Below are 12,423 nucleotides of genomic sequence, written 5' to 3'. Positions count from 1 at the left end.
TACTGTTCCCACAGAACTAACTTGACAAATGTAAAGCTTGGGCAGAGGTTGAGGAACATGGTAAAGTGGTAGATTTCTTAAAAACTGTAGAAATTTTCGTTGACTTTACTTTGAAAATGTATAGTTGTACATGTGAAACACTTCTAGTATTGCTTCTACATATATTATTCTGACAGTGTTCCTTAAGTCTTAAATAAGTTCTTTTTTTTCTAAACAGACTTATGAAAATATGCATCAGTTTAATACTGTCTTGGAATTCATGAGATGGAAGCATAGGTCAAAGCTGTTTGGAGAAAATCGGAAGTACAGTTTTATCTAGCCACATCTTGGAGGTAAGGAAAAGAACATAATTAGAATAATACGAAATTTCTCATTTTTTAGTAGTTGAAAATAATCCTTCTACATTGCAACTTGATTTGAGCGTTCTTCAGTTTCTTTGTAACACCACTTTATAGTAGCTTCTTTAGTTTCATTAATCATCTTCCTGATGAGTTCATAAATAATTCTAATATATATTCCTCATAAATGTTGAACCTCTTCAGGAGTGAAAGGTATTTATTTCTTACTAATTACTTTTGTAAATCTCCTTTGGAAGATAAGCATTAAATGGTTTTATATGTCCCCCCCCTCCCCCCCCCCCAAGTTTGCAAGGCAGAGTTAGCATGCAAAGATTAGGCCAGAGTGTAGACCTGTAATCCCAGCACTTTGGGGAGCTGAGGCAGGTGGTCACTGTAAGGGCCCCCCCCTGGAGTTTGAGACTAGCTGGGCAAACGGCACGGCAAAACCTTGTCTCTACTAAAAATGCAGAAATTAGCTGGGCATGATGACGTAAGCGTGATCCCAGCCACCTGGGAGGCTGAGGTGTGAGTTGCTTGAACCCAGGATGCAGAGGTTGTAGTGAGCTGAGATCGCGCCACTGTACTCCATTCTGGGCAACAGAGCAAGACTCTGTCTCAAAAAAAAAAAAAGAAAAGATTATATTGAAAATGAATGTTTATGTTATGCTGAAGTTTTATGCTTTTAGAATTCAGGATTTTATTTTTTTATTTTTTAATTTTTTTTTGGAGACAGGATCTTGGTTTTGTCACCCAGGCTGGACTGCAATGGTGTGAGCATAGTTTCAACCCCCTGGGCTCAAGCGATCCTCCTGCCTCAGTCTCCCACATAGCTGGGACTACAGGCACACATCACCATGCTCAGCTAATTTATTTTTTTATAGAAACAGGGTCTCATTATCCATCTGTGTTGCTCAGGCTGGTCTTGAACACCTGGACTCAAGTGACCCTCCCACCTCAGCCTCCCAAAGTACTGGGATTACAGGCATAAGCTACCACGCCTAGCCCAGGATAATATTTTTAACATGTTAGAATAATAGATCTTTGGAAATAGAATTTAAAGAGATAGGAGCTGCCAGAAATAGGAGGAAAGAAGCCATCCTAAGACAGTATGTACAGGGAAATCAGGCTTACTGTTTTAAAATCCATTTAGAGACTAATGATCAGGTAAAAGGTTTGAATTCATTAGGGATCTACATTTTAAGAAATAGATAGGGTGTATAGTTTTGTGAAGCAGTCTACGCTTACACTTCTGGAGGTGGCAGGCTTTGCTCACTGCTTCTGTTAATACTTGCAGCATTCACTTGCCCTTCTCCTGCCCGTGCCAAACCGCTGGATTAGCTCTTCTGAAAAATACTGTGACTCTCAAATTCTTTTATGAGGTTTCATATTGTTTGATTGGTAGAACTGTGGTCATTTTTTTCTTTCTTAGTTCTTTTGGTTTCCATGACTGTATGCTCTTCTGATTCTACTTATTTAATTACTCCTTCACCTTTTTTCCTTTCCCTCCTACTTTTAAATAATAATGACCTTCCCCAAGGTTTTATCTTTGAAATTCTTCTATCTTTTTTCTTATGTCTTTCCTAGTCTCATGATTTCCACAGTTGTCTCTAAAATGATCTCTCTCAACTTCCTATCTCAGTTGTGGCATTTTCTCTAAGCTTCAAGCCCATATTTTCAGCTGTTTACAGGGGGCTCAGGTTAGTGCCTCAGACTTCCTATTATCTAGCGCATCATTCATCATGAGCTCTGCACCTGCTGTTTCTCCTTCTGTTAACGGACCTCTTTGTCACCCAGGCTCAGAGTCTTAGTGCTGTATCAGATTCCTCATCATTTGCTTCCTACCCTTAGGCACAAGTGAAGTCCTATCAGTTTTACTTCTCTAATGTATCACAAATATTTGAATCCTCTCCTTCCGAATCCCCATTCACCATCCAAGTTTAGGTCCTTACATTACATTTCACTGAAAATATTGCAGGGATCTCCCAACTTGTGCTTCTTCTCACTCGTACTTCACTTTACGTGTTGCTGCCAGCTTAAATTATCTTAAGAGATAATTTTGCTTATATTGTCGGTGACAGTTTGCCTGTCTGCCAGAGTAAGGACAAATTCCTCTAATTTTAAAGATAGCATAGCTTTGCCTTCATCTGTCCATTCCTTTCACCCTTTAAACATTTATTAAATACCTACTGTATGCCAGGCATTGTGTTAGGTCAGAATGCAAAACATTAAATAAAAACAGGTTCCTGGCCATACTGAAAAAATAGTCTGTCTAGAGATGGATGAGCATGAAAACAGTTATTTAAGTGCAATCTGAGAAGTGCTATATTATAATTGAAAAGATTTATTTGATTATTCCACACTGTATACATAGATTATAATTATAACATCATGGTACACCCATAATTGCATACAGCTATAATTTTTCAAAAGAATTTAAAAATACGAGTGACCATGTCAAAAAAAAAAGTGTATTGGCATCACCTAGAAAGACTACACCAATGTTGTGAGAGGAGAGAATTGTCAGGCAGGCTTCAGAGAAGAGATAATATTTGAGCAGAGTCTTGATGGACAAATAGAAGATTGCCGAATGGAAACTGGAAAGTGTAATACTGTAAAATACATATTTGGTTTTTGATGCCATTTCCTGGCATTCAAGTCTTAAAATCCTTGAAACCTCTGAAGTGATGTCTTTTTGTATGCTAATGAGTTAACTAGTAGATGGCAGCCCGCTGGTTAGCTTTAGGTTGGGGGCTGGTCAGCAGAAAGACTAAGGCAGGATTAGAATCAGAACTTTCAGTTCCCACGCCCCCAACCCCCAACATTTAGGGAGGGGAGAAGGGCAGAGGGTTGAGCTGATCACCAGTGACCCGTGGTTTAGTTAGTCATGCCTACAGAATGAACGTTCCATAAAAATCCAAAAGAACTGGGTTCAGAGAGCTTCTGGATAGCTGAACATGTGCAGGCTCTGGTGCCCTGTACATCTCTTTATCTATTGTTTGTAACATCCTCTATAATAAACCTGTAAACATAAATGTTTCCTTGAGTTCTGTCAGTCGCTCTAGCAAACTAATAGAACCTGAGAAAAAGGGCTTGTGGATACCTGGATTTATGGCTGGTTGGTCAGAAGCACAGGTAAAATAACCTGGGCTTGCCATTGGCATTGGAAGTGGGGGCCACCTTGAGGATTGATCCCTCAACCTGTGGGATCTGGTGCTGTCTCCAGGTGGATAGTGTCGGAATTGAATTGGAGGTTCCAGCTGGTGTCTGATGCAGAATTGTCTGCTTGCTTGTTGGTGGGGAGAAACCCTCACACATTTGGTAAGAAAAGTCTTCCCTGTTGATTGTTTTGGTGAGAGGGCAGAGGAAAAATAGTTTGAGTGTTTTCCATACTCACAGAAGGCAAGGGAATTAATTTCATGCACAGAACCCAGAACGGGGTGGAGGCAGAGCTTGAAAGTGTATAGAATGTACGGAAGATAGAATAATTTTTGTATGGCTTGAATTTAGAATAGGAGAGAGAGTTTGAGGGACAAGGCTGGAAAGGACCTTATGAAGAATTTTGAATGCCCTGGCAAGGAGTCTAGACTTTTATTTTGTGAAAAATGGGCAGTCATTGAAAAATTTTAACATTTAAAGATATTTTGGATCATAATTTTTTGTTAAAATTAATATGATGGTTGTATTAGTCAGTTTTCATGCTGCTGACAAAGACATACCCAAGACTGGGTAATTTATAAAGTAAAGAGGTTTAATGGACTCACAGTTCCACGTGGCTAGAGAGGCCTCACAATCATGGCAGAAGGTGAAAGGCACGTCTTACATGGCAGCAGGCAGAGAGAATGAGAGCCAAGTGAAAGGAGAAACCTCTTACAAAGTCATCAGATCTTGTGAGACGTATTCACTACCAAGAGAAGAGTATAGGGGAAACTGCCCCCATGATTCAATTATTTCCCACTGGGTCCCTCCCACAACATGTGGGAATAATGGGAGCTACAGTTCAAGATGAGATTTGGGTGGGGACACAGTCAAACTATATCATTGGTGATATGAATGGTAGTTTGGAAAAAGGAAAAACCAAAACTGGAGAGACAAGTTAGGATATTCTTAACTGTTTCAAGCAAGAAATAATGAAGCTGTCAACTTAAGATGGGGGTCAACTTACCCGTTTAAGCATTGGTTGTTTAGAAAATGTTTAATTTTCTTCTCTTCCCCTATGTACTGTACTCTTCAGCTAGTGATTTGAAATTGTCCTGCATTTTCTCTTCTCTCGGCGTATTTTTGGCCCTTCCTCTCTCTTGTGGAGTGCCTATGAACCTTAAAAACCACGTCTCAAATGCCAGTTCATCCCTAAAGTTCTTTCTAATCTGTATTGCTTTGACTCTAAATATATGTCTTTTCTTAGTCTAAAGCCCCCAAAGCACTTATTTTTATTCTACAGGATATTACTTTTTTGGTCCCTATTAAACTAGGTGGCAGCAAGTCACAAAGGAGGAATCAGAAAGTAACCTGCTCCCCACCCTTGGTAGTGTATAGTCCAGTTAGCGAGGTATGTATATAAGTAATATAAGTAACGATAACCAATGTTGCCATGCAAAAGTGAGGAATGCCACAGGAGTAAATTGTTGCTTCTACTCAGGGTCCTGTAACTGAGAAGCACCGGTAGAACATAGGAGGTTATGTGAGCTGAGCTTTGAAAGATGAGTTAAATTTACATGGATAAAGGATATTTCTGGAAAAGTGGATGGATAGAAAGTGAATGTTTTTGTAGGAATGTGGTGAAGGTCTTAGAAAGGGTAGGAAGTATGATGTGAAGAAAGCTCTTTTAGGGAAATTACTGTAGCAGTGATATATAAACTATACATCATTAGAGAAATGAAGTGAGGAGGTAGGGAGCTGAGTGAGGAGATAGTGGCAATAGTTAGGCTTGAGTTGATCAGAATTCAATCAGGGTGGTGATTGTGGAAATAGAAAAGAAAGACTCAATGGTAAAGGTATTGCGGCAGAAGAAGGGACACTGATGTGTGACTAGATGTTGGAAAGAGATGATGCTACCCGAGTTTTGAGCCTGAATGGTGGGGATGATGTTGCCCTCATTGATAGCTAACGTAAGTTGGATCCTACTTTTCTAAATGAAGAGAAATGTTAAAATTTATGTTTTACTGTACCGTTGGTCTCTTAATTTGCTTATATGCAACAAGTTTTTTTTCGCATTCTTTTTCCAGCTTAACATATTCAAAGGGAGATTTTATGAAAAAAGCAAAGTATTACCTCTTTTACAAAAGCAGTTTTTAAGGAAATAAACAGTAGTCTGTTCATAGTTCTATCTCTTTTGCTATCATGTTAAATGCTATGTAAGATTCAGTAAAATTTAAGAATGTTTAAAGTATTTCTACAGGTATAATTCTGATACCATTACCAAAGGATGGTATCTCGTTTTAATAGAAGTACTGCGGCCGGGCGCGGTGGCTCAAGCCTGTAATCCCAGCACTTTGGGAGGCCAAGGCGGGCAGATCACGAGGTCAGGAGATCGAGACCATCCTGGCTAACATGGTGAAACCCTGTCTCTACTAAAAAAATACAAAAAACTAGTCGGGCGAGGTGGCGGGCGCCTGTAGTCCCAGTTACTCGGGAGGCTGAGGCAGGAGAATGGCGTGAACCCGGCAGGCGGAGCTTGCAGTGAGCTGAGATCCGGCCACTGCACTCCAGCCCGGGCCACAGAGCAAGACTCCATCTCAAAAAAAAAAAAAGAAGTACTGCTTGAGGAATGGGGACCTATGAAAAATTCATTAAGTAGAATCCGATGGTTCCATATTAACAGATAAACATTATTATGGTACTGTCCATTAGAGAAATATTGTGTAGTAAGGCAGTAAGTTAATTATAGAAAACTGGCTTTTAAAATGCATTTATTAAAATTCTTACCAACTCTTAACTGATGACTGATTTAGAACTTAGCCATATTTAGAAACAGTCTCTCTCTATTGAAAGTAGTCACTAATTGTTTTATAATTATACATGTGTAAAACTGGAAGCCATTACATTATTGAGGAAGGAAGGCATTTGTGTTTTGTTTTTTAAGTCAGGCTTTGTGTTGAACTATTACCTTTTTTCTTTTCTTTCTTTTTTTTTTTTTTTGAGACGGAGTTTCGCTCTTGTTGCCCAGGCTGGAGTGCAATGGCACGATCTTGGCTCACTGCAACTGCTGTCTCCCGGGTTCAAGTGATTCTCCTGCCTCAGCCTCCTGAGTAGCTGGGATTACAGGCACCCGCCACCATGCTCAACCAATTTTGTATTTTTACTAGAGACGGGGTTTCGCCATGTTAGCCAGGCTGGTCTTGAACTCCTGACCTTAGGTTATCTGCTCACCTTGGCCTGACAAAGTGAGCCAAAGTGCCTGACGCAGCATACTCTGTTTAAAAGCACAGCAGTGTAGCCAGAGGACTTCAGTTTGAATCTTGACTTTACCACTTAGTTTGTGTTCCCTTGAAAGAAGACCCTGAGAAAAAGACTTACCGGCTGATAGGTTATTTGGGAGATGAACCAAAAAGCAGAGGTGAGAGAATGGGAAAAGTGAGACAGAGAAGGGAGTGAAGTTTCATTAAGTGGGTGATCCAGTTCCCATTGTGGGCAACTGGGCTTCAGCCCTGTGGGTATCTTCTGAATGTTCCTCACTGTTGTCCCACCAAAGGACAGGGAGCCTGAGACATGCATGCACCAACTTTCACCTGTTGGTAATTGAAGGTTGCTCTGTGAGCTTTAACTCGGGCAGGTCTGTGCTTGCACCTCCATGCTGTTGAGCAGTCTCCCTTAGGTTTGCAAAGTCTCCAAGGAACAAAACAGAACAGTGCCTCCACTCCCACTTGAGTCAGATGCTGTGCGTGTCACATAGAACTGCCCACCAGAGCCACAGTGCGGAGAGGGGTGAGCTGAGATTCCGTCATGCCCCGTTAGATCTGCTCTGTCACTGACCCTGCAGAGTGGTGACTGATTATAATCACTAAAAGAAATATCTAAAACAAGAGGGTTAAAATCTCCACCACTACAGCTGGTCCTGAGCTCTTATTTCCATCCTTGACATTCACATGAGAATGCTCTAAGAGCCCTCAGTTGTGCTGGCAGTAGGGTGTTCTCTGGGCAGGGAAGGCAAGCCCGCATCTGGAGTGTTGGTTCTGCACCCTCCTTGTTAGTTGGCATTTGGCAGTGGCAGTAGTTAGGTCACCTGTCATAAGAAGGAGCCCATGCTGTTGGGCCTATGTAGAGCCTTCGTCTCTGCCACTCCACAGGCTCCATTGACGGGCCTGGTACTCCTGCCTTGGGAAGAAGCTGGCTGACAGCACTGACGAGCCATCCTGTCTGTCCTTGGGGTGTAGTTGAATGCCTCTTCTGTGGGAGGTGCCTTGTGTTGGGCATTCATATAAGATAAAGATTGGCACTCTGTATTCCCTTCCTTAGGGCTGTCAGCGTGCCTCTTCTCCAGGCTTCTGGTCTCTTATTTCCTTTTTGGCCCCTTTTAATACAAAAATCCGCTGGGCGTGGTAGTGCACACCTGTAATCCCAGCTACTTGGGAGGCTGAGGTAGGAGAATGGCATGAACCCGGGAGGTGGAGGTTGCAGTGAGCCGAGATTGCGCCACTGCACTTCAGCCTGGGTGACAAAGCAAGACTTTGTCCCCCCCTTCCCCCCCACCAAAAAAATTAGCCACACACCCACTTGCTTCTGTAGAGAAACCTAGAACTCCTGGTCTCAGAAATGTCATCCAGGCCTCACTTTCAGGCTTTTGGGTTATTCTGCAACTCCAGAAAAAGAGGCTGTTTAGTCCCACTCTCTTCCATTCAGACTTCCTTCTCTTAAGTTTAATTTTTTCTTAATTTAAGTTTAGTGAATTTACTTCCGGTTTACTTATTTGATTCCTCTCCAGTTTGGGTGCTTTAATTTTATTTATTTATTTATTTAGAGGTGGAGTCTCACTCTGTCTCTCTGCTGATTTTTGTGTTTTTAGTAGAGATGGGGTTTCGCAATGTTGTCCAGGCTGGTCTTGAACTCCTGACCTCAAGTGATCCGCCTGCCTTGGCCTCCAAAGCGATGGGATTATAGACATGAACCACTGCGCCTGGCCCATTTTGGGTGCTTTTAGATGCAGACGATGGTTTGTGAATTTGCAGCTCCATATGATATAGTGGGGAGAGCATGCTACAAGGTTTTCAGTAGCATCTCCTCATATTCTGTTACTACATTTCAATTCCTAACTTTATCTTCCAGCCTAATAATTTCTCTCTTGCACTACTGTCTGATAGTTTCAACTGTGAAAGGTAATTTCGAGTCTCGGTGTCACAGATACTCCAGTTTAACCTCTGATTATATCTTACGTATTCTTCCTTCCTTCCTTTTCTTTCTCCCTTCCCTGCTCTGTCTTTTATAGGGCAGGGTTTAGGGAACATCTCATTGCCCCTTTTGTTTTCTTTTCCTCATTGCCTCTTTTTAAAATGATTATTTTATTTTTATAAGATTATATATTGGCCAAGCACGGCAGCTCATGCCTGTAATGCCAACACTCTGGGAGGCTAAGGTGGGAGAACTGCTTGAGGCCAGGAGTTCGAGACCCCATCTCTATTTAAAAATAGTCACACACACACACACGTGTGTATGTGTGTGTGTATAAAGATTATGTAAGCAGCCTATTAATAAGTTCCTATATAAAATTTTAAACGCTATGCACCAAAGTCTTTCAGTCCCTCTTCCCCGCCTTTCACCCCATTGCCCTCCTTACCACCCTCCTTCACCTCTATCCCACTGCCATCTTGGGGCCCTCTGTTTCTTAGGTTATTGGTCTGTTTGCATATTACATTCCCTGTTGAGTTAATTTTGGTATTAATATCTTTCTAGAAAGTAATACCTTTTTTTTTTTTTTTTTTTTTTTGAGATAGAGTCTCCATCTGTTGCCCAAGTTGGAGTACAGTGGTGCCATCTTGGCTCACTGCAACCTCCACCTCCTGGGTTCAAGCAATTCTGCCTCAGCCTCCTGAGTAGCTGGGACTACCGGTGCCTGCCACCATGCCTGGCTAAATTTTTGTAGTTTTAGTAGAGATGGGGTTTCACCATGTTGGTCAGGCTGATCTCAAACTCCCGACCTCAATGATCCACCTGCCTTGACCTCCCAAAGTACTGGGATTACAGGTGTGAGCCACCACGCCCAGTCCATACAGTCATTCTTAATTTTCAGATTTATTCTTATAAAATTATGCCTAATGAGAATATCCGTCTCATAAAGTTAGTGTGAAGATTAAAGAATTTAACATATGAAGTATGTAGAACAGTGCCTGGCCTATAGAGCTCTAAGTGTTAATTATTATTTAGTATTATTATACTTGAATATTTGTAATTATTTTTGGTAGGCCTCCTCGTACTTTATATTATTTGTTTCTTCTTTATTTTTGTGCTTAGACTTCCTAGGGATATTGACCTTTCTAGATATATTTCATGGGTCTTTTCAAAGAGGCAGCATTTTAGTTTTATAAATTAACTCCACTTTTTTGTTATATATTTAATAATTTTTGCTTTTAACATACTACCTTTTCTTCCTGCCTTTGGTACCCATGCCAGTCTTCCATCTCGGTTACACATAATATTCTTCTATTTTTAAACATTTTTCTGTTGTTTCTGAGGTTTTAGGAACAGTAGGAACACATTTGTCTATTTTCTCAGCCTTAGTTAGAGCTACTTGTATGTTTTCAAAAGCTTCTTGCACCTCTGTCTCCTGATGGTCTGTAATCTTTCCAGCAACCCAGGATTTAAATTTGGGAACCACCTATGACAACTGCATCTCTACTTTCTATCAGATCTAGAAGTTGCTAAATTCTGTCAGCTCCACCTCTATAATAGTTTTCTTCCGCTTCTCTATTCTCATTGCCTCTTGGTTGGGATGGTTACTTCTCGTGTGAACTACTGTAATTACCCTTTGGCTTATCTACCTCACCCTGTCCCTTTCATCCCATGTAACGCTTCAAGAGTGATTTTTCTAAACCATGGTGCACTCACTTCTTTGCTCTGAAACCTCCAGTGATTTCTCCTTGTCTGTTAAGTTCAGGCTACTTTACACTAGTATTTGAGAATCTTATGAATTAATTCCTGCCTACACTTAATCATTCTTTATTCCTTTGTTCTTTAGGAAAAAATCGTAATTGGTAAGATAAACCAAATATAAAACTATATAGTAAAGCTGTTTTTCAGTCTTACTGATCTCACTCTATTCCTTATCTTTACCATGCTTTTCTGACTTTGTGCTTTTGCCTCTGTATTTCCCAGTCTGGAATGCCTCTCTCATGTCCTCGTATGTTGAAATCTTTCCATTATTCAAGTGTGAGCTTAGATGCCAACACTTTGATGAAGGCTTATCTGATCCCATTGCCTGGAATTAATCTTCTTTTCCCATGTCTTTGGATTTGAACTGTAGCTTCTGTGCTCTGTTACTAGTCATACCATTTTTGATAGTCTACTAGTAACTTCTGTGCCTTAGATCCACATTTACACTGGCTTGTCAGGATTGGTCAGTGAATCAAATAGGTAGTAAGTATAAGCTTCTAGAACTGCACTATCCAATATGGTTGTCATTAGCCACATGTATTTTGGCTACCAAGTAGTCACATATGGTTAGTGTCCACTTTATTGAATAACATAGAGACTTTCATGATTGCAGAGTTATTTTGAGCAGCATCTAGAATAATGCCTGGCAAATAATAGACACCAGGGAATGTTGCTCCTATGTATCACATCCTCATAGTAATATTAGTTTATATCAGTAAATATTAGTTTAACTTTCCTTTCCTCATCTGAATTTTATTAGTTTTCCTGTGCCATTTAAAAAGTAATAGTTTATCTTTATGGCAGCTAATGCAGTGCATGAACAATAAATATATGTTGGGTGAGTAAGTAAATACTACGAAGCATCCAGAAAGCATCTTGCTCTCTTTTAGGGTGGGGAGAGTAGGGGAGAGGAAGTTAAAAAAAATTCATTACTCAGGCCGCGTGCAGTGGCTCATGCCTGTAATCCCAGCACTTTGGGAGGCCGAGGCGGGTGGATCACTTAAGGTCAGGAGTTTGAGATCAGCCTGCCTAACATGGTGAAATCCCATCTCTACTGAAAATAACAAAAATTAGCCAGGCATAGTGGTGCACACCAGTAATTCCAGCTCCTTGGGAGGCTGAGGCAGGAGAATGGCTTGAATCTGGGAAGTGGAGGTTGCGGTGAGCTGACTCAGCACCACCGCACTCCAGCCTGGGTGACAGAGCAAGACTCCATTTCAGAAAAAAAAAAAGTTAATTATTCAATTAGTAAATATTTCCAGCAAGCTTAAATTAAATAGGGTAGACTAAGCAGCTAAATAAAGGTGGTCTTATCTAGTGCTTTTCAAATTTAGTGTACGTGCATGTCACGGGGGGTCTTGTTAAAAGATTCTGATTCAGCACAGTCTGGGATTCTGCATTTCTAGCCAGCTCGCAAGCTAGCCAGCTCTGCCCAGTGAGGGTGTAATTCATTAGGTTGTCTACTTATACCCATTTTAACATTTCCTAGTCTTTAGAACTAACTAGTCCTTTAATTTAGCTCAAAGTTTTGTTGTTGTTGTTGTTGTTTTGAGACAGGGTCTTGCTCTGTTGCCCAGGCTGGAGTGCAGTGGCAGATCATGGCTCACCACAGCCTTGAACTCCTGGGCTCAAGTGATCCTCCTACCTCAGCCTACCAAAGTGCTGAGACGGATTGCAGGCATGAGCCACCACACCTGGCCCAAAGTTCTCCTTTTTGAGGTCATAATTTTTAAAGACAGCCCTTATATGTTCAGGAAAAGTTTTGGCATAAAACTTCTTTTCATGTTTTTTGCATAAAGTGGGTACATTGTTTAGTACCAATATGAGAAAGACTTTATTGTGAATACAGCTTTTTATTATCAGATTTCTTATGTCATAATATAAAAAACAGTAAACTTAGTGCTCAACTATTCATGATAGTTGAAAGTTTTAAGCTAATTCAAAATATGAAACAAACCAGAAATATTTTGGAAAGAGAGGTTTTAAGTATATTAAGGTCCTCCAT

The 12,423-nt window shown here is 40.7% G+C and overlaps 1 protein-coding gene across 3 annotated transcripts in view; it reads left to right on the top strand.

The window, feature by feature from the left end:
- BMPR1A (bone morphogenetic protein receptor type 1A) overlaps positions 1-12,423 on the top strand; it is a 166,343-nt gene that overhangs the window by 83,644 nt on the left and 70,276 nt on the right. For all 3 annotated transcript variants that reach the window (XM_017893277.1, XM_017893275.1, XM_017893276.1), the window contains one exon: positions 218-332. The gene's annotated coding sequence lies outside the window, so the exon portion shown is untranslated. The remainder of the gene's footprint in view (positions 1-217; positions 333-12,423) is intronic.

Source organism: Rhinopithecus bieti, unplaced genomic scaffold (assembly GCF_001698545.2).
Source record: "Rhinopithecus bieti isolate Rb0 unplaced genomic scaffold, ASM169854v2 scaffold_23869, whole genome shotgun sequence".
NCBI lineage: Eukaryota > Metazoa > Chordata > Mammalia > Primates > Cercopithecidae > Rhinopithecus > Rhinopithecus bieti.
Note: the sequence above shows the minus strand (reverse complement) of the source record. Positions and strands in the feature narration are given on the sequence as shown.